The sequence below is a fragment of the Vipera berus genome (assembly GCF_964194415.1).
Source record: "Vipera berus genome assembly, chromosome: 1".
NCBI classification, from domain to species: domain Eukaryota; kingdom Metazoa; phylum Chordata; class Lepidosauria; order Squamata; family Viperidae; genus Vipera; species Vipera berus.
In genome coordinates this window covers 206,742,502-206,766,401 of record NC_138202.1, presented here as the reverse complement: position 1 = coordinate 206,766,401, position 23,900 = coordinate 206,742,502, and positions in this window count along the sequence as shown.

Sequence of the window (23,900 nt, the reverse complement as noted above, 5' to 3'; positions counted from 1 at the left end):
TGACAGCCAGTTAGAGCAAAATGCAAAAAAATAAATAAATAAATGGTCCAATTCATGGAGGGTGTGACGCTAAGACTGGAGCACTTCTCTAGATTTAGGCTAACCAAAATTAACCTGCTAGTGGCAAGCGCTAAGAAATGGGGCATTCCAAAATGCTCCTAACTTTCACCCTAGTTACGTTATACCTACAGAAACAAAGGTGGACTTTATAACCCTTTGTGAAGCCTGGTTGTGACCAAATTTGCTGTTAGATACCCACCGTTTCCCCTCTGGAATTGAAAGCTAAGCCTTGCCATTCTTCTTAGCGCTCTGCTTTCATTTAAGGCACGGGAGAAAGTTCATTTATTTCTCAGCAGGCGTATATCTGAGAAAGGCTAGTGGGATGTCCTTTACTAAATGCAAAGCTTTCCCTTCCCTTCCGAATCGTGTGTGTGTGTATAATGAAGCACGTTTTGCAAATTAAAGAAAGGAGAAAAGGGAATTAATAACAATCGAACCCTATAAGTGCCATTAAGATCTTCACAGCGGTCTGCTTTCATTTTCATGAGCATTTTCTTTTCGAGAAAAGCAGGCTCGCTGCAACGGCAGGGGAAACGCGTTTTGAACAAGAATGCATTCTTTTGTTTTCGCCTTCCAATGACCATGTCACTAAGCAACCTCTCAGTGGTTTGGTAGCTGTTTTCGTCCCCAGCCCATCAAAAAGCTCCTATTAGCGCCCTATGATTCATAGTCCAACTGAATGGCTCATGAAATGTGTAAGAATTTTTGGGAGGGGGAGGGTATTGTAATAAATGTAAATGACAGGCAAAGGGTGTTTGCCCTGACTATGACTTGAAGTGAGCCAATGCCACGAGAACAACAATGTCATAGCAATGTCAGAACAATATAGAATCGTGATAGGAGTAAAGTCCCAAATCCTGCTGGAGTTCTGGGTCAGAACAATGTGCTTGTATGAGGATTTTTGTTTTTTCTGAATCAGGACCCAAAAACAGGGAGATCCATGATAGCTTGGGTTTTTGTTCTTCACTCACTGAATACTTTAGTGTTCTGATAGGACAGTGTGCGGCAGCAACCAAAAAAGCTAATGCAATCCTAGGCTGTCTTAATAGAGGGATAGATCACGTGAAGTTCTAGTACCGCTGTACAAAGCCTTAGTAAGACCACACCTGGAATACTGCATCCAATTCAGGTCACCACAATATAAAAAAAAGATGTTGGAACTCTGGAAAGAGTGCAGAGAAGAGCAATAAGAATGATTAGGGGGCTGGAGGCGAAAATGTATGAAGAAGGGTTACAAGAATTGGGTATGTTTAGTCCAGGGGTGTCAAACTGCAGGCCCGCGGGCTGGACACGTCACATGGAAGCCGCGCCTACCCCATTGCTGGCAATGGCAAAACTGTCCCAATACGTTGTGCGACGTCACGTGATGTTGCAACTTTGACATGTGTGATCTAGTGCAATGAAAAGAAGGGCTGGGGTGACATGATAACAGTGTTCCGATATTTGAGAGGCTCCTACAAAGATGAGGGGGTCAAACTATTTTCCAAAGCACCAAAAGGCAAAATAAGAAACAGTGGTTGGAAACTACCCAGCGAGAGAAGCAACCTAGAACTAAGGAGAAATTTCTTAATGGTCAGAGCAATCAACCAATGGAACGGCTTGCCTTCAGAGGTGATGGGTGCTCCATCGCTGGAAGCTTTCCAAAAGAGACCGGACAGCCATTTGTCTGAAATGGTAAAGGGTCTCCTGCTCAAGCAGGGGGTTGGACCACTAAATGACCTCTGAGGTCCCTTCCAAATCTATTATTCTATGTTTTACAGCATTCATGCTTCTTTCTTCCACCATCTTTCTATCAATACTACGATGAGGACAGCTGGGCTGAGATATAGCGACTACCCCAGGTTGCCCAATAACATGGTGGCTGGTGCATGGATCTCTACAGTCCTAGCTCAACACTCTTAAACTATTGTCCTGATGTTGACCTCACAACAACCAGAACTGAGAGGCAAAAAAAAAATCTCTCGAGTGATTCGTCAAACAAAGTGAAGAAGGCTTAAGCCTAAGATTAAAGGATAAAAATTATCAAATATTTTGACTGATCCAGATAATCATGTGGTCTGATGACATTATCTCATGGAACTAATTGCCATAAATCTAATGTAGGCAAGAAAGCAAACAAACCCTAGAGCTGAAAATTCCTGGAAATAAACCATGATTCCCTTTAGACTAAGTTTTTATTTGCATATATCTTAGAGGGAAAATATGTACACACACATTCCAGAAGGAAAACTATATACTGGGTATGCCCAGCTTCTTTAAAACTAATATTAAAAAGTCTCTTGTGGACTGAAATCTATTAATATATTCCTATATATTGGATTGAAGCTAACATCTGGTTGTTTTGGGATGATTTTGTACCTTCTCAGTAACTGGAGATTCAGGGGCTAAACCTGGCCCCTTAAATGTGATTGTCATGCTAAAATAGCTCTCCATCCACTTAGCCTAAACGTCGTCTAATAAATGGGCTAGTTCTGATCTGCTAAAGATGGATTTGTGGGAACAGGTCTCATCCCCACTGCTCAGAGGTTCACCAAAAGGAAATTAAGACAGTGAGGACAGATGACGGAAAAAGCAAGAGGTGGACTATTATTGGATAGCTAAATATTGGGGCTGACACCCAACATCTATGTTTCTTTTCTTTGTAGGTGCATGCAGGAAGCAGGACAGTGAAATGCCTACTGTTGCTACGCTTGCCATCTTTGCAGAATGCTCCGGGGGGGGGGGGGAGACCCTCTTTTTTAATGAATTTTACTAAATATTTTTTCAGTAGGAGTAAGTACTTCAGTTACAGTACTATTTCAGGTAGCCTAGAAGGCAATTACTATTTATGTTTGAATGTGGCCAATCTTGATTTATCTCAGGAAAACTAAACAAGGTCAGTTCTTGTTAACTTTTGTATGGAAGACCATGTGGAACTACCAGGGTTGTAAATTAGACATGAATGAATGAATGAATGAATGAATGAATGAATGAATGAATGAACGAATGCAGTCGCAAATTACTTCAATAGTGTGGCAATTTTTTTAATAAATACGTATATTTGTGTGGTCACTGGAGTTGAGCTTAAACTAGAAGGAATTTGTTTAAGAGGAAATTCCAGGTCATGGAAGTGATTAGTTCTTCTTGCTCTTCTCTCTCCAGATGTGCAGAGTTGTTCAGCATTCAAGCAATTAGCCCTTATCTTCAATCTCTTCTTGGGTATAATTCAGTAAAAGGTTGATCATTTGAATTTTATAAAGATCCCAGCCGTTGACTAGAGATGCTTAAAAAACAACAACCTCATGCCTCTTTTTTCCTGAAAAGACAGAAATCACATTTAAAGGAGAAATTTTCTGACAGTGAAAACAACCAGTGGAACAGCTTGCTCCCAGAAGTTGTGGGTGCTTCATCACTGGAGGCTTTCAAGAAGAGACTGGACAGCCACTTGTCTGGAATGGTGTAGGGTCTCCTGCTTGAACAGGGGTTGGACTAGAAGACCTCCGAGGTCCCTTCCAGCTCTATTATTCTAAATCTGGACGTGGCTCTGTATAAATTGGCCTTGAGTTATATTAATACCCCTGTGCTAACTTCTCATCTCTGTCCATAAAACTTTGGATGTGAGAGAGATTCAGCAAGGACGTTGCTCCCTCTGCTGGCCTGCCTGCAAATATTCTGTTACTTGCAGAAGCTGTTTTGCTGCTTGTTCCAAAATTTATACAGGTAGTCCTCGACTTACAACAGTTCATTTAGTGACCGTTTGAGGTTACACTGGCACTGAAAAAAGTGACTTATGACCATTTTTCACACTTACGACCGTTGCAGCATCCCCATGGTCACACGTGATCAAAACGCAGATGCTTGGCAACTGACTCATATTTATGACAATTTCAGTGTCCTAGGGTCACATGATCATCTTTTGTGACCTTCTGACAAGAAAAGTCAATCGGGAAGCCAGATTCACTGAACAACGATGTTATTAACTTAACAACTGCAATGATTCACTTAACAACTGTGGCAAGAAAGATTGTAAAATGGGGCAAAATCAGTGGTGGGATTCAAATATGTGAACAACCAGTTCTCTGTGTGGATGCCGCTTCCAGAAGTCCATTTTGGGCCTGGGCTACAAAAAATTAGCTACCGGTTCTGCCGAACTGGTGTGAACCAGTTGAATCCCACCACTGGGCAAAATGAACAAATGTCTCACTTACTAACAGAAATTTTGGGGTCAGTTTTATATATATTTTTATATATTTTTATTACATTTATATACCACCCTTTCCCGGAGGACTCAGGGCGGTTTACAGGGTAATTAAAAACCAAAAATACAAAAGTTAAAAACCAAGTTTTAAAAAGATTAAATTTATCCCTGTATAAATAAAACCCCAATTAAAATAAATTAATCCTCAGCCTGGGCCAGAGAGCTCGAAGAGCCAGGTCTTCAGGCCCCGGCGGAATGAACGGAGGTTGGGGGCAGTCCTCAGCTCCACTGGCAGCTGGTTCCAAAGGGCAGGCGCCCCCACTGAGAAGGCCCTATCCCTGGGTGTTACCCGCCGGCAATCTCTTACCGGAGGCACCCTGAGAAGACCCTCCCTGTGGGAGCGCACTGGACGAAGGGAACATGATGCTGGCAGCAGGTGTTCCCTCAGATATCCAGGACCCAAGCCATGTAGGGCTTTATAGGTCATCACCAGCACCTTGAATTTCACCCGGAGGGCAACCGGAAGCCAATGCAGCTCGTGGAGTAGAGGTGTTACGTGGGAGTAACTCTAAGACAGGACATAATAGGATTAACACAGAGATGCCAAAGGGAAACACTCAGACTCAGGTCAAAGTACATGACATAGGAAATACAAAGCTTCAAACAGGAACAGGAAACGACTCCAAACAAAAGCCCAAGAGGGTATAAAAAACCCACTCACTACTACATGTGCTCACTTTTTTCTTCCAGAGCCATCTTTCTGTCTGGCTCTTCTCTTCAATAAACTACAACCTTCTTTCTAAAGCAGTCGCCATGTTGTTTATTCCCGGCTTGGACTGGGCCCTGATGAAGACTTTTCCTTCAACAGACGAAAACTTCAGAATGCAAATCGGAATTTATTTCAGTATAAATTCAACCCCTGAAATACATTCACCACACTGATTTTTTTTTCCTCTTTCACAAGCACTTACCACCACACCTCACTAATAGGTGGCATATCTTTTTAATGGGTGCACTGGCCAAAAGGTGGTTTTCCCTTCTCTTTGTTTTGCTTGGGAGCTGTTTTTTCTACCAGTCTCTTGACTCCCAAAGCCTCTCCTTTTCAAGTCTGGTTTCAATTATTATGCAGATTTGAGAAGCGCTTATCTTTTTCATTGGGTCTGTTTTAGATTCTTTGGCCTCATAATTCTTCAGAGTGGTTGGTAATTTTGGCAGGATCATGAATATAATCTCTCACAAATGGAGGAGATTAGACACAATGCCTTGGAATATATCAAGCTGCCCGACTGAAGGTTTTAGCCATTTTTCGGAGTGATGGGAGCAGAAGCAAATAAGTTGAAATGGCAACTGCAAATAAGTTGCACTCAGCTTCAACATGGATTTTGCTGAAGGAAGCTGGCTGGCATTGGGTTTGTCTTCCTGGGGCAGATGTTAACCTTCCCATCCTTCTCCACAGCTTCCTGGTGGTGCAATGGTTAGAATGCAGTTATTTATTTTATTTAGTGTATGCCATATGTATGGTCTAGGAATATATATTAGCATTTCACCTAGAATGCAGTATTGCAGGCTGACTCTGCCCTCAGCCTGGAGTTTGATCCTGACGGGGCTTAAGGTTGACTCAGGCTTCCATCCTTCGGTAAAATGATGACCCAGATTGTTGGGGGCAATATGCTAATAATGCTTCTACATTGTAAACCACCCAAAGAGTGCTATAAAGCACTATGGGCCAGTATATAAGCCTAAATGCCACTGCTATTTATGATTTTAAATTTTCCACAGTACCTCTACTGGGACATTGTGGGGAATCAAAATGGATGATACCTTACACCAGAGGTGTCAAACTGCCGACCCGTGGGCTGGTTTCATCATATCAAAGCTGTGTCCACCTCATTGCTGGCAATGCAAAAAGAGTCGCGATATGTTGCGACACGTCACGTGACGTGGCGAGCTTGACACCCGTGCCTTACACCATAGCTGCACATTATCTGACCACTGATGGTTCAGCTCCAGAAGGGGTCTGCTAATGTGGGGGAAGCCTTTACTACCTTCATCAGATAGTAAAAGCATGAGGGTGGAGGACACATATGTGCATATTTTATTGATACGCACATGCTGCTCCTTCACACAGCTGCCAAGCAAGCAGGATACATGGCTAGAACTTGTGCTCAGAAGACATAATCAATGGATCCAATCCTGTTTCTGATCATCTGAATATGTGAGGAAGTGAAACACAATGCGCTCCCCATGATGTCAGAATTAAGAGTGAATGTATTTCAGAAGATTTAAAAATATTGGTTTCAGTGCCCGAGGTATGTGTAAACCTATAGCGTTCCTTGGAATTGCAGTTGTGATCTATCCTACAAACTAGAACACAATAAATATGGCTGTTAAAAATCTCCCTTGTTTCCAAGAGAATTTAATCATTCCACAATCCTTTCAGCTACTTCGTTGGTAGCAACCATGCTCAGCTAGCCCAGATAGGTTTAAAATTAATTATTTTGCCATTGTGGTTGATAGATTTGTTGTAAAGAGATGGGGTTGCTCATGTTCCTTATGCCAATAGCTCCAGCTGTTTGATTTTGTTTTCAAGGGCAGTTGATTTATCCTCAAAGGCTTTTCCAAGTTCTATAAAGCTATTGCTCTGAGTTTCCAGATGGATGTTCCTTCAGGGACCTGAGAGGCACACCTGTTTTAAAACAGAAATCATGAAAGCAAATCCTCCCTGCTTCACTGTGCTCCTCTGAAGGCCTGTCTAGCTTTTTCTCATTTATTGCTGTGAGCAAAAGTCTCATCCAGCCTTCCTGATGGGATTCTTCGGAGTCTCTATTTTAGTAGGGAGGACATGATAGCAGTGTTCCAATATTTGAGGGCTCCTACAAAGACGTGAAGGGACACGGTGGCTCAGTGGGTTAGGACGCTGAGCTTGTCAATCAGAAGGTCGGCAGTTTGGCGGGTCGAATCCCGAGTGCCGCGTAACAGAGTGAGTGCCTGTTACTCGTCCCAGCTTCTGCCAACCTAGCAGTTCGAAAGCACGTAAAAATGCAAGTAGAAAAATAGGGACCACTACGGTGGGAAGGTAACAGCGTTCCGTGTGCCTTTGGCATCTAGTCATGCCGGCCACATGACCACAGAGACGTCCTCGGACAAGCACTGGCTTTGAAATGGAGATGAGCACCAGCCCCTAGAGTCGGAAACGACTAGCACGCATGTGCGGGGGAACCTTTACCTTTTTACCTTTACAAAGACGTGGGGGTCTCAAACTATTTTCCAAAACTCCAGAAGGCAAGACAAGAGGCAATGGTTGGAAACTAACCAAGGACAGAAGCAACCTAGAACTAAGGAGACATTTCCTAACGGTGAGAACAATTAACCCAGGGGTCTTCAAACTTGGCCCTTTTATGACTTGTGGACTTCAACTCCCAGATTTCCTCAGCCAGCCACACTGAATTAACCAGTGGAATGGCTTGCCTTCAGAAGTTATGGGTGCTCCATCACTGAAGGCTTTCCAAAAGAAACTGCACAACCATTTGTCTGAAACAGTATAGGGCAGAGGTCTTCAAACTCGGCCCTTTTATGACTCATGGACTTCAACTCCCAGAATTTCTCAGCCAGGCATGCTGGCTGAGGAATTCTGGGAGTTGAAGTCCATGAGTCATAAAAGGGCCGAGTTTGAAGACCCCTGGTATAGGGTCTCCTGCTCGAGCAAGGGGTTGGACTAGAAGACCTCCGGGGTCCCTTCAGACTCTATTATTCTATGTTCTATGGGATATTGGATTTATGAAAAGCTTTGGGTGTATGGTTCTCCCAAAGACCTCCAAATATTGTTACCAATATGTAATTTGACAGAGGAAGATAATGACTGGAAAGTGACATTGTAATTACCTTTTGTCTTAATTCTGAACACGTGAAGTGGGATTACACATCTTCTGGGGACCCCACTTCCTAAGCCTACAGGAGTCACTTAGAGGCCATGTGCAAATCCTGCTCTAAATTAGCTTGTTTGGGTTGTGTAACCAGCAATTATGGTTTAGCATGCTATGCAATCAGGCCACAAGCAGCCTGTCCCACAAACTATGGTTTTAAATCCTTTGTCTTAGAATTTTAAGTGAATGGGCTTACGATGAAACAGTAGATTATTTCCATCCTCCAGGCTGGCAACACCTTTTCCTGGACAAGAGAGACACAGGTCACCAGATAATCATCTCCCCTTCTGTGATGAGCTGCCTTGCATTTCTATTTACACTGCAGTAAGTCTTACCCAGTGTGCATTTATTCTCTGTTTGCCCTCCACAGATTATTGTCATCCAGATCCTCTGGTTCTTTTCTTTGCCAGTCATCAGCTTTCTTTACTCTACTTTCTCCTGGAGAATATTCTATAACTGTACTGATCCAGCCCTGAACCACAAGATACCCCCCCTCCCCACAAGGGAAGAAGGTCCTAGAGCCACTGGCTTCAGTCCAGAAATGCAGGTTGGGGAAGTAACTGTTTGCAAGCAACATATATTATTTACCCAAGGCAAGCACTGTAACAACAGGCCAAGGGAAAATACAGGTAGTCTCTACTTACAACAGTTTGTTTAGTGACCCTTCAAAGTTATAATGGCACTGAAAAAAGTGACTTATGACCATTTTTCACACTTAAGACCATTGCAGCTTCCCTATGGTAATGTGATCAAACTTCAGACGCTTGGCAACTGACTCATATTTATGACGGTTGCAGTGTCCTGGGGTCATGTGATCCCCTTTGCAGCCTTCTGACAAGCATAGTCAATGGGGAAGCCAAATTCACTTAACAACTGTGTTGCTAACTTACCAGATGTAAGTTAAGTTAAGTGATTCACTTAACAAATGTGGCAGGAGAGATTGTGAAATGAGGCAAAATTCACTTTAACAAGTGTCTCACTTAGCAACATAAATTTTGAGCTCAGTTGTGGTCGTACGTTGAAGATTACAAGAGTGTAGGCTCTTGGTAGAAGATATGTTTCACCTTTCAAACTCCTGATGCTCACCTTAGGGACATTGGCACAGTGCCAGCAAGTATGCTATGAAATAACTTTTAATCACAGAGCAGCATTTTGGCCTTGGCCGCAATTTCATGCCACAATGGCATGTAGCAGATGGAAAGCAGCTTTGCTTTTGGAGGTAGCAAGAACAGCTGATCATGTCTTGCCACACAACGCGGTGTTGAAGCAAGGAGAAGAATGTCCCACCAAAAATAGTTACTATTTTTCCAAGTTACTGTGAAGGATGGGTTGCTTTTAAATGTCCTCCACTTGGCATCAGTAATCAGTGTCTGTAGGGGTTTGTTACAGAAACGGGCAACTCACTCTGGCTTTTCTTTGTGCACATGGAATCACTCTGTAAGGAGGGAAATTGACAGCAAAAGTTTCCTCTTTAGCACAATTTGGCAATTTTAGGATGTGTGCGGACTTCAACTTTCCGAATTCCCCAGCCAGCATGCTGCTAAGTTTGGAAAAACATTGGTTTAGTGTTTTCAGTGAGGAACTGTAAAAAAGGAAATACTATTTGTGTGTGTGTGTGTGTGTGTGTGTGTGTGTGTGTGTGTGTGTGTTAGAATGCCTGCTTTGTAAGCAAGTCTTTGATTCAATCCCCAACATTTCCAAGCAGAGCTAGAAAAACTCTATATGTACTTTTCGAGAGGTACAGTTGACAGTACTGATGGACTACCGCTGGGCAGAAAAATTCTCCTGCCTTTTCCTCTGACAATTTAATTGGATGAAAGAGAAGTTGCTTCAGAATTATCTTTCAAATAGGAGAGAATTTCAGACATATTTTCATGAGTGTACACAAATTTCTTTAGCTTTAAAATGGCCAGGATATCTTTCATTGCACAAATTGTTTGGTCTCTTATATGATTTGATTGATTGATTGGTTGGTTGGTTGATTGATTGATTATGGTGTTGTGGCAAAGAAAATACTCTTAGAACATTCTTTACTGATGCTGAAAACGTGATAGGACCTGCGTTCAGCTGCCCATTTTTTGCATAATCCTGTCAAACCCAGACGACCTGTCTGGATCTTAGACAAAGCTCCCTTTACATTTCTGATCCAAAGAAAAGGAAAATATGACTTGTTGTGTACTGGGTTCTTTGCTTGAATGAAGAGACGAGGCAAGTGAATTCAGGCAGGAACATGCTTTAATTGTAGAGCAGGAACTGACCTGAGAAACAGGGCTGTGAATGCAGCTATTTATATCCTGGCCTCTAGGTGGCGGCCAATAGGTTTAAAGCAACCTATTGCCACCCTAGAGGCAGCCAATGGCAGCTCTGGAGACGGGTTGTCTGAGGAGCTGGGAGACGTTAGCCAGCTCCTTGCTTAAGCAACCTTCCAGCATTCAAACCCACATGGTACACTCAGTAAAACAAGGCCCAATACATTACACGACTCATCTCCATGCAGGCAGGATAAAATTGACTAAGGCAACAAAGATTCCCCCATGCAACTTCATGAAACAAACCTCCTTTAACTTTTCATTGTCTTTTAGGACAAGCACCTAATCCCATCAATGTCCTTTCCCCTTTTTAGCCAGAGGCAATGTCTATTTTCAGCCCCCAGGCAGCATGGTTTTCTCAATAGGAAACAATTCCATTTGCATGGAATAAGACCAACCCAATTCCCTTCCTATAATCCCAAGACCCAACAGCAGTCAGCCCCCTGAAAATTCCCCCTCGAAAACTCAAACTATCTATAAAGGACCCTATCTTTCTATGGTCTTGTTCCTCTTCTTCTGTAATCTGGATTCCACAAACCATTGTCTCAGTAAAGCGTACATGTGATCTTCCTTTCCACAGCTGTGGTCCATCTTTTCCTTAAATGACAATGGCCAGCTACTGGCAAAGCAACTCTGGAAGGAATCCCTCCCAGTGGCTATTTTTTCAGGACAGTAACAATTACCCCTAATGGTGAGCCTTGCCCTTGCAAAATCGCAGCTAGATTTAACTTTCAAAATCCATTTGTGCCTAACTGTAAGATAGATCAGTAACTGTTTTCCTATAAGATTATGTCCTGTTTCCACTATTTGAAGTATCAAGTTTTTCATCAGGACGAATGAAGTTCTAGATTTATTTATTTTTCACTATGGAAAATGGGGAAGCTTCTTGTGGCCAGCAAAGGTAACACAGAATAGAATTAAGCTTAGAAAACGTGAGAGAGGAAATCAAAGGAAAAAGAGAGAGAGAGAGAGAGAGGTGATATTCTGTATTCAGCTTAGACTAGTGATTGTCCCTTGGCATAATTCAAAAATAAGGCTACATTTATATAAAAGTACAATAAAAGCATTACTTTTTATTGGGAGAAAATACAATAAATTTTCTATCAATGCTGACAGCAGCTAAAGATAAAAAGCCGATTGTTCCCGGGGGAAAAATGCCATTAGAGAAGCACAGCATGTACATCTGCCAAGATCTTGGGCACCTTGTTCATATTTTGAAGGAACTGCTTTAAAACATTTAAATGATTCTGTAAAGAGTAAGCTATAAACCTCATTTTTCAATGTCTCCAGTGTCAAAACTAAGGACTGATCTTACTAGAGTGAAATACAGAGGAAAAAAGCCAACCACAATAGGAGTAGCAAGCAACAAGAGGTTCCGCTTTGTTCTGCCTCTTCAAGATCAGTTTCTTGCTGTAAGAATGAGTCTAAAAATTTTTACTAAAGGGGGAAAAAATCTGCCACAGATGGCTCTGCTTTAAACTATGGGAGGTTGAAAAGTTCTTTCTGTGGGTGTCAGCGTTTCTGAGAACAGCAATCCGAGCTTCACCTGGTTAATGATTTACAGCAGACTTATTTACAGGAAAAACATTATAGAAATAAGAAACCACATCACCACATCCTACCAGAGGCCAAGAGCTCTCTCTCTCTCTCTCTCTCTCTCTCTCTCTCTCTCTCTCTCTCTCTCTGTGTGTGTGTGTGTGTGTGTGTGTGAAGAAAGGCAGCAAGGACTGACAGAGGTGTTTCTCAGCCTCAAAAACTTTGGCTAGGGAATTCTGGGAGTTGAAGTCTACACATCTTGAAGTTGCTGAAGTTGAGCATAGAACATAGAACAATCGGGTTGGAAGGGACCTTGGAGGTCTTCTAGTCCAACCCCCTGCACAGGGCAGGAGATCCAATACCATTCCAGACTTTTTTGGGGGGTGGGGTGGGGGGGCTTGATGGGTTGGATACATGTAATCATAGAAAGAATAACCGACTAACATAACAGAATAATTTAGAGTTGGAAGGGACCCTGGAGGTCCTCCAGTCCAACCCAGCACTGCCTTACAAAAAGAGCAGGCAGGGTGGCAGGTAAAGAAGCATCACGGTAAATCTATAACTCTCTTGTGGTCAATGGGTTATGAGAAAGGGAAGAGCTGGTATCTCTGGATTTGGACTGCCATCAAAACACTCCCATAACATTGGGAGGGGTCTTACTCTAAAAAATTAATCTTTTTCCCATCGTCCAAGGTTCCAGAACATTGAAAGTTGAAATTGTAGAGTCACCTATCCTGACAGTTTCCTGATTTATGGCTAGTTTACTGGGACTTTTCTTTTAAGTGATCAGGCAATAGTTTTCCAAAATGGTATTCAGTAAGGATATGCTATGACAAAGAGCACTGCAATGTATCTGTTGTGTAGTAGATCACATCAGTGTGAAACCCATACTTCCTACCTGCAGGTGATGCTAGAAAAGACTATGGGGTTTATTTTTTTAACCATTGCAGATAATTATGTTGCTGCCATTGCTGCTAGCACACACATGAATCTACTGTTCTATCTACAGACACACCTAGCTTGGATTCTCATCCCTTCTTTCCTGTTCATTTTTTGTTGCTTTTTTGTTCAGTTTCATAGAAACTAGACAAAGAAACAGAATGGTACCCAAACTTGGGCTATTTATTTTATTTTATTTCTTGGCTTAAATAAGTTAGATGCACATTTCCCTAGCAACATCCCTCAAATAAAAATTCTGTAGTTTTAAATGCTGGGTTCCCTAATTGCTTTCAAGCAATTAGGGAAACACCACAAGATATTTCTGAAGGAAAAGAGCTTGAGAGCCGAGGGCAAAATATCATATATGTGTTGATAGGCACCTGATTTGGTTTAGGCTTTCTGCTGGATGTTTTATATTCAAGAGAGTGGTTCTCCACCAAATTACTGTTTGTGCTTGACATGACTGTGGAATTTACTAAAGAATTGGATCTGTTCTTACCTACTCAGAGGTAAATCCTATTGATTTCAAGGACTCCTTTAAATATCATCACAGATATAATTGAAAGGGACAATGTTATGTATGGGGTGTGAGCAGCTCTGCAGGTTCCACCAGGTGGCGCTGTGCTGTGGCCAGATTGGCTGAAGGGTTTTTGGCGGGAGATACGGACGGATGGATTGGCCAGAATGTCACCTGGCTAGGTATATAAGGGGTCCAGGTAACCCCCTTTGTTCAGTATGCGCCTACCACTAATAAAGAGCTGACATGCAGTACTCATCTATTCATTCATTGCCATGCGGTCCACAACCCACTACACAATAGACAATATCTTAGTTGTCAAAGGCTGCATTAAACACTTTTAAGTTGGGTGAGGTTGGACCATATCATACAGTACATACGGGCAAATGTTGGCCCTTTGAGGTAAGCCAGGTTAAGGAACAGCTACTGCAGGGATTCCAGAATTGCTACTGTATTAGCCTAGGGCAGAGGTATCCAACTTTGGCAATTTTAAGACTTGTGGACTTCCAACTCCCAGAATCACCTCCTGCTGGCTGAGGAATTCTAAGAATTGAAGTCCACAAGTCTTAAAGTTGTCAAGGTTGGACACCCCCTACCCTAGGGTAATATTAACAGGAGCTTGAAAGCCTGCCCTCTCTTTTAGGATAACCAGTTCAAGGCAGAACTCTTCTGAATCTCTTTCTTACATTTCCTACTTTCTCAGGAGGTAAGGCATTTCCCCTCCCCTTGTTCCATCTCATAGCCCAAGCTAAATTCTTCTACAGTATGGGAAGATTTTGGAGGTGGGGGGAGGGGTTTCAGGTTTCTCTCAAAATGGCAGGAGCGAAAGATGTCTGTTTTCAGGAATCATCAGAAGGCGTGCCAAGGACTCTTGTAAAGAGACTTGCACTGTCTCTTTGCATGTAGGAACTTGATCAGTAGGGTAAATGGGGAAAGGTGGATAAGAGAAACTGTCTTTGCTAATGCCACTGACCCAACAATTGCACTTAAACTTATATACTGCTTCACAGTGCTTTACAGCACTCTCTAAGCAGTTTACAGAGTCAGCGTATCGCCGCCCCCGCCCCCCAACAATTTGGATCCTCATTTTACCGGCCTTGGAAGGATGGGAGACTGAGTCAATCTTGAGCCAGTCAGAATCGAACTCTTGGCAGTCAGCAGAAGCATCCTGCAATACTGAATTCTAACCAATACACCACCACAGTCTTTTATTATTACTTAGGCAAGTTTCTGTATTTAAGAGACTACAGAATTTCCTGCCTCTTTCTCTTCAAAAAGTATGTTAGCTCCAAGTGAAATCTACAAATAGGAAAGCCTTACTTTTAAGTCACCCCTATAGATGTAGCTGGGATTGAATGTACAATATCCAATATTGCCAATGAAAGAGAATATTTGTAGCTCAGGGTTGAAATGAGCACTCCTTACTAGCACTCCTTACTAGCACTGATGATGTTACCTAGTTAGGGTAATGAAATGTTTGCAAGAAAACAAGCAAGCTCAGAGAGCACCAAGGACCCCTCATCCAATATTGCATTTGTATACAATATAATTTAGAGATGACTGGTAGTCGTGGTGACATATCCACCTTAAAATCATCAGAAGGCGTGATGACCTATAAAGCCCTAAATGGCATGGGTCCGGGTTATTTACGGGAGCACCTCTTGCCGGCGTTAACTTCCCATCGCCCTGTGCGCTCCCACAGAGAGGGCCTCCTCAGGGTGCCGTCGGTCAGGGAATGTTGACTGGCGGCTCCCAGGGGGAGAGCATTCTCTGTGGGCGCGCCTGCCCTCTGGAATCAGCTTCCAGTTGAGCTTCGGATGGCTCCCGACCTTCGCTCGTTTCGCCGTGACCTGAAGACTTGGTTGTTTGAACTTGCCGGCCTGGACTGAGGGATTGGATTTTAGAGTTTAAATTTTAAAAATTTAAAATTTTAGAATGTATTTATTACTTAGGGCTATTGATTTAATCTTATTTTAATTTTTATACCTTGTGTGTTGTTAGCGTTTTAATTGCCCTGTACACCGCCCCGAGTCCTTGGAGAGGGGCGGTATATAAATCTAATAAAATAAAATAAAATAAATAAAATAAAATAAAATGATGTGAAATCACGTCATCTGTTTTCAGCCAGAGGCACCTCTAGAGCTAGCAAAATCTGAGGGGATTTGAGAGCCACAGGCCGCACATCACTCCAGGTTTAGTGCTATCTGTGAACCTCTCACTACTGGTCTCAGCTCACTAGATAGGCTTTAATACCCAAAATTCCCCCTGAAAGTGGTTTTCTAGGCAGTTTTGCTAGTTATCTGGATCTAAAGAAGAGAAAATGTGTGAATGACATGCTTCTTACGCCCTCTGGCTATTGTATTGCTTGCTGCTCTATCTCAGAACAACAGCAATTCAATTAACAAGAAAAAAGAAAAAAAAGAAAACCCTGAACTTTCACAAATGCCATCAATATATAAATGTTGGTATGTCAAAAATAAACCTTTCACTTTTAAATCAGCTGCTTCAAGATGTATTGAGATGCTCAATTCACATTAAAGAAGCGTTACAGGTTTCACTTCCCCTCTCGCATTTATATATTTTATGTATTCAATAGTGTATTTTCGGTTTGACTTTCGAAACGCTAAAAAGGAGAAATAGGGATCAGATATAGATTCTTCTCCAGAAGAATGAAGCTGCTGAGGAGAAAATGTGGGTAGAATTTCAGTCTGTCTTAGCATGCATAATTGATGACAACCACAAACCTAGGAACAATATACGGTATTTGTTTCCCTGCCACCCCCAAAAATTGGTTGGCAATATTATTTGCATATCGTGAGGCCATATTTTTATACACATATTAAGAACAGAGACATTGCATTTACTAATAGAAGTGATTTGCAATGCAGACATTATATAAATCCCTATACAAAGATATCACAAAATATACAAGTAAAGTATGGTGGGCAAAATCAGGTAAGAGAGATAAAGGTAATGCTAGTACTGACAATACTTAACAGAATTCATAGTTTAAACTAAAATGTGGCATGTCATAGAAGGGAAAAACTCATTAGTTCACAGTTACCATTAATAGTTCCAGAGGTGTGAGATGTGTGAGCCTGCCAGAAAATAAGGATGAAATTTAGGGCAATGCCTAGATGGCAGCAGATCTCTTTAATAGTTTTGCAGCTCAGAAATGGTGGTTCCACTAAAGTCCACAGGTAGAATAACCTGGCATAGGCATTTTAGCCTGAATCCACAGATATTATTTTTCTTGAGTTTCATTTGAAATATATCATGAGACCATTTACCAGTACACCGAAACTCAAAAAGTAATAGTAGATGAAAGGAATGCTTTGTGGCAGCCTCAGACCTTTATCTTCAAGGAGTTTCCACTTTTTGATAAATTCATGGAGTTTGGGAGGGGTCAGCACTCCTGATAGATTATAAAAACTCTCTTAGAAGAATTATATGTATAGGCTGCAATGGCATTTAGGATAGGCTATTTTTGACACATTTTTCCATCTTTGTTTCCTTAAAAAGAACTTCAGATAGGCAAAATGTTTCATACATCTGCAGAGTCTCCCCACAAAGCAGAAAAACTATGCTGTGACACCTTGCAGAAGAGCCTGCAACCAGCAGAAAATTGTGGGTGTTCAGTCTACAAAGCAACAGGAGAACAGGAGTGAATAGGTGTAATGGCATTTGGGAATGACCTTGGGAGACAGGTGGAAGAGATGCAGGCAAGTCAGACAAGAGGTAGCTTAGGCCGCAGAAGCAACAGGGGCATGTCAAACTCTCCCTGGGTTTTTGGAGCATAAAGGCAAGGGAAGAAATGTACTTTCTGTTGTATAGCTGGTTCTTTGCAGGCATTGAGCGAGATGGAAGGTTCAAAACAGCAACAGGCTTTATTGAAGGTCAGAACATAACAGAAGCAACAAGTGAGCTGCTGCGCAGCTATTTATACGGTTGGCCAGTAGGCGGCGACCAATACATTTAAAGCAGAGGTTTCCCGCCCAAGACCTACTTAGCCGGCTGGAGACAACCAGTCTGGGCCGGCTAGCAACCGTTACAAGAATACATATGAACTAGCACTTAGCAATTGAACTCAAGCAATTAGCAAGCAGTGCAACATAAGCAAACACTTACACATATAGAAAAAGGGCAATACATTACACTTTCAAACTTGTAAGATTCTGTTAACATAACCTTACAGTAAAGACAGAGCTAATACTACAAACTGATGTAGTTTAATGTGATAAAATATTGCAAGAGAACCTTGAAAATCTCTCAAAGCCCTATCTACTTCCACCTAGGCCAGGGGTAGGCAACCTTGGCTCTTTTATGACTTGTGGGCTTCAATACCCAGAATTCCTGAACCAGCCATGCTGACTTAGGAATTCTGGGAGTTGAAGTCCACAAGTCATAAAAGAGCCAAGGTTCCCTACCCATGAACTAGGCCTAATAGAAATTGTTTCGAGTTTCTTTCTCGCATTTTCTACTTTCCAAGGACTGAGATATCTTTTTTGTAATGACTCAACATTCTCTTCCCCCTTCTCTGACCCACAGTCCTTGAGTCAGTTCAATATGGCTGCATATACAGAGATTCCAAATTAGACTTTTAAAAGCTAAACACATAAAGCCTTGAATACATGAATCAATCCAATTTCTTTTGTCTCCTGTTTGGATTTTGTTCTCAAAAATCAAATTCTTTAAATATATATTCTTTAAATATCAAATTATCTGCAAGAAACATCTTCCCCCCAAAATGAATTGCCTAAACTTACCTATTCTTAAGACTAAACAAGAAGTGCTCTGTTCAAAGTCTTATCTTCCCTGGAGTAGATAATGAATGAGGTATACTGTGAGTATCCATGGAAACTTTCTTCACCGCTTGCAAGGCTTTCCTGCCCCATAGGACTTTATATTTTTTTTTATTTTCCTTCCCCCCCCCCAAATTAATAATCATCATGATAGCCAGGATTTTGCACCAAATTCAGCACCACTGCTTTCAATGAAGCTTACTTCCAGGTATCTATGTTTAAGATTGCAGTTATGTTGATCTAATGAATCTAATCTAATAAACTGACTGTTGAATATATTGCCACCCTGTGCCATTAACATAAAACTTCAACCTTTAGTTTCCTTTAAAATGTCTTCATGTATTTCTGAATGTACTTACTAATGCAAATAGGAGAGATCCTATTTGCATTAGCAGGGAAAGCTCTTATCTCTAACTTCGCATTTTCGCACGTTCACATTCTCTAACTTCCCATTCTCTTTCAAGATACTGAGTCCTTTCCACTTGCATATATCATACATAACTGAGACTGTCACAATGAACTTCTACCCTTCAAACCTGACCATTGCATTGCTAGTATCAGAGATTTCATAAGGAACTTTGATTTCTTCTACATCTTTGGCTTCTTGAGCATCTTCAGTGTAACAATTGACTAATTTTACTCTCCCCGCGCTTTATGAAATAACACAATTCACATCCAAACGTTATGGATGTGACAGCATGGCATAGGCCAAAATGCCATCAATTAGAGGTTTCACTCATTTATAAAATTAATCATAAAACAACTAAAAAGTGATACACGTAGAATTTAAATCCTTCTAATTTAATTTGTTCATTTGATCCAAAGTTTGTTGGTTTGTTTGTTTGTTTTGGAGGGGGGGGAAAGGATGATATTTCTTTGAATATTATTCCATTCATGCGGTATGGCATATTACCTGAATCCAGAGAATGAGGCAATCAGTACCAAAGAAACCCAGTGTGATGATTTTGCTCCCTGGGGAAAGTAGATAAGGGCAGAACTGCATCTTTCCATCAATTTTTCTCTCTTTGACCCTTGTAGTTCGATGGACCGTGAGCCACTTTTCCTTTCCTATTGTCAACAATAGTTCCTCAGCTTCCTTCACTACTTTGGCAAGGCTGCATATATCGTATATCGTTCAGAAGAGCAGCAAAACAAATTCACTGCACTTGTGAGTTGTACTTATTAGGGCTATGCCAACTGTGAAATTTGTTTGGAAGAAGTGCTTTGCATTTTTCACAAACCCCATCTTCTGTTCTTCGTGAAGCCAATACCCCACTCCAGCCCAGCCCAGCTCCATGAAATTCTTAAAGTGGTCATATTGGTTTTTTTTAAGAAATCAGTTGTGTAAAGTTGTTTGTGGCTCTTTTTTTTCCAGATTCATAAGTAGCTTTAAAAAGTGGGGGGGGGGACTCCAATGAATGGCATACGTCTTGTTCTGCTTTCTAGATCAAGCTCTTTAAAGTAAGGGAAGAAATCAGGTGAAAACCATCCAGAAACCTGCTTCTAGCTGAATTCTCCCTTCCCAAAAGACAGGGCTAAACTACCTAACAACCCCATGTCCATTTTCTGTGCCCTTTGGAACTGTTTCCAACTACAATTGCTGAAAGTTGAAGGTATAGTTTTCCACTAAAAATATAAAAAATATAAGCTAATCTTAAGCATGCCACAGCTTAAAAAAATGTTAAACACCTCAAATATCTCTTGAAATCCCAGGAAAACCAAAATAAAAAATTCCATCCTCCATTTCCATTAGCATCCCTTCTCTTGTCTACAAAATACCCTGCCTTAGGGCTTTGCCACCAACTACTACTATAGGGCCTTTAGCAACTACTTACAATCATAGTAGAACTCTTGAAAGGGAAAATAAAAGACTAAGTTATGGAAATTTTGGTAACTGGATACATGGATTTAGCATCCCACACATCTTTTAAGTCAGTACTATAATTATATATTCTTGATCTTTCTGCTAACCTCTTGTTGATGTATCTGAGAAGTGGCTACAATGGTACCTTGGTACTCAATGCTAATTGATTGCGGCAGGCGACACGACGACCAAAAACGATGAGCACCGAACAATTTTTTCCCATAAGGAAAACTGTAGTGTAGTGAGTCACAAGGTAGCCAACACTGACAAGTTCTAGCTTGTGCGTCGAGTACCAAACGATGAGTACCGAGACAAAATTTTCACATCAAAATGCATTGAGTATCAAATTCGATGAGTTTCAAAGCAGTTGAGTACCAAGGTACCAATGTACTCATTTTCTTGATCAAGGAGGGATAGAGTATGTAAAGGTACTTGCAATATAGAGCCTTGGTGGAGCAGTGGGCTAATGCCTCCTTAAGTAACATCAGCTGCCTGCAATTAGTGCAGGTTCGAGTCCCACCAGGCTCAAGGTTGACTCAGCCTTCCATCCTTCCGAGGTAGGTAAAATGAGGACCCAGATTGTTGGGGGCAATAAGCTGACTTTGTAAAAATGCCGCTTGGGGGGGGGCGAAAGCCCTAATAAGCAGGCATATACATAGAATGAAGGCTATTGCTAAGCACATTAATTTGTGCTTTAAATTGTAAGCCGCCCTGAGTCTTCGGAGAAGGGCGGGATATAAATGGGATTAAAATAAAATAAATAAAATATCATTATAAACTAGTTTTGCATTATTGCATTGTATTGTATTAAATACAATATTATTGTAAAAGAGTTTGGTCTAGTGCAGGGCTTTTCAACCAGTGGTACGGGTACAACCTGTGGTATATTGGCACCTGGCAGGTGGTACACAACCATCCTAGAAAAGTGGTAGCGGGGAAGGGGAATGAGCTGAACCGGTGGCAGCACTGCACAAGCCTGAGCGAGAGACGGTTGGAGCTGCAGGGCTGTCAGGGCTCAGTGAAAGCGCCAGGATCAGCGCTAGGCTCCAGCTGGAGCTCACCGCTGATCCTGGTGCTTCTCAGCCCAGAAGAAGCACAGATCAGCTGGAATGTTGCAGCATCTCCAGGGTCTTGTGATTTACATTCAGATGCTTGGCAACTGATTCATATTTATGACGGTCACAGTGTCCCAGGGTCATGTGAAGTGACCAAAACCTGCTGCAACCACCCAGCAGACGGGGGGAATAAAAACCAAACATCCCCCACCCCACCCCCACTGCCAATCCTCAACAGAAATGCACACAAGAATGAAAACCTCAGACAGAAGGAAAAACGCGGGTGGGCAGGCAGGTGTCTTGCTCGGCTGTGGCTTGGGGGGGCACTTTTTTCAGTGCCATTGTAACTTCGAACAGTTACTAAGCGAACTGTTGAAAGTCAAGGACTACCTGTACTTCATCACTTTTTTCCTTTTTGGGGGGGCAGTGTCATCAGGTTTTTGACACCTTGCCAGGCAACTGGTGGTACTCGGATGCTGCCATATCCTAAAAGTGGTACAATGGGTGAAAAGCCCTGGTCTAGTGCACAGGTGTCAAACTCACCACGTCACAACTCTTTCTGCATTGCCACCAATGGGGTGGGCCTGGCTTTGGTATGATGAAACCAACCCCTGGTCTAGAGGTTAAGCTGCTAGGCTAGGAAGTGAGAGGTCGTGGGTTTGAGTCTTGTCTTAGCCATGAAAGCCAGCTGGGTAACTCTGGGCCAATCACTCTCTCCGAAAATGGGGAAAATAGGAGGAAGGTTGTTGGATATGTTCGCACTTCGAGTTATTTGTAAAAATAACAAAAGTGGGATGTAAATATATAAACAAAATAAAATTGCTAACTTCTTCCCAGGCCCTAGGAAACCCATAACACCAACTGCCTCTTGAAAGAGCCTAAGTTATTTTAATCGTACATTAGCAGTGTTATATTTATTTATTTATTTGTTTGTTTGTTTGTTTTATATACCGCCCTTCTCCCGGAGGACTCAGGGCGATGTACAGAGCAATAAAGTAAGATACAATAAAACAATAAAACAATATATTAAATGTTTTGTTAATGACTGCTGATATTGTTTATAAGCCATTGGGTTAGACCTATGGTGATGGTGATGATAACGTTGCTTCCTAATTTTCTCCTTTATTCTTACAGAAAATTCCTTTTAAATCCTTTTTTTTAAATTACCACCAGCAATTTACGATTTACCATTGAAAGCGTTCTGATTTACCATCAGAAAAGGAGCTGAAGAGTTGGTTCATGGATACAACTGATTCATTCAAAATCTGAAGCTGGTGAAACTCAGTTTAAGAACCACGGATGAAAAATCTTGACCTCTAATGATTTTTCTCCTTTTTATCCGATTCAGTGCTTGTTCATCGTGGGCAATCTTAGTTCTGTGCAGGGCAGGCAAAGAGTGATGTGGTGCACAAACTGAAAGCTTATTACAAGCTGGGCTTCACTTAAATTAAAATTTTCATTGATCTCACTGGAACAAAAAAAAGCACAAGGTTTTTTGGAGAAGTAATTATGGCTACATTTTTGCTATCAGCCAGGAATTCCGGTAAAAGGATGACAAAGGCAGAATGAGATATCCACATTAGACATACAGCTGTTTACAAAATTGTTTGTTCTTCTCTTGCTTTTTTTGGGGGGGTGGGAAGAGTACATGGAAGCAAAAGAAATGGATTTTGCCTGCTGCTCTGCTGATAGCGCTCTTTGCTGTGCCTGTGACTGAGCCAAGAATTAAACCCTCGTTTTTTCTGAAACGTTTGACATCCATTCATTCTAGCATTGATTCTGTAAATGGAATGACAACAAAGGGGAGTTGTTATAAACAAAGGTTTGGGATAGTTTCCCCCTGAGCATGCTTTTGCTTTAATTACAGTCTGCCAATATTTGCATGCCATTTGTCAGTGACTTGAACTGAGCTATTTTTTTCTTTCTTTCTCCCCTTGCTCATTGTTCACAAGAGCAATCAGAACAAGTCCTGGGTAGCTCTTTCACGCCACTCTCTGGTTCAAGTGTGTTTCATTTCACACTGGCCTGCAATTGTGATTTAGCCTTCAATATGGAGTTTTGTATTATTTCAGGAGCAAAACGCTGGGTCACAATTGTTTTTGTCGTTCAGCTGTGATCCAATGGACATTATTGTTCTGAGGATTTGCCAGTATATCACAAATTACTTTTATGCCTGTAACAGAAGGGTTCAACTTTTCTCTTTTCACTTTAGCAGCAGGATAACACAGTTGTCTACATTAACAAGTCCTCCGGGTAAGATTCAAGGTGCTGGTTACGACCTATAAAGCCCTAAATGGCATGGGTCCGGGTTACTTACGGGAGCACCTGCTGCCGGCATCAACTTCCCTCCGTCCAGTGCGCTCCCACAGAGAGGGCCTCCTTAGGGTGCCGTTGGTCAAAGAGTGTCGACTGGCGGCCCCCAGGGGGAGGGCGTTCTCTGTGGGCGCGCCAGACCTGTGGAACCGTTTACCGGTGGAGCTCCGGATGGCTCCCGACCTTCGCTCCTTCCGACGTGACCTAAAAACATATTTATTTGAACAAGCCGGCCTGGTCTGATGGGTTTAGGGGTATTTTAACATTTTGTATTAATCTATTTAATTGGGCTACTGTATTTAATATTTCTTTTAATTTTTGTATATTGTATTTTATCGTACTGCCCTGTACACCGCCCTGAGTCCTTCGGGAGAAGGGCGGTATAAAAATTAAATTATTATTATT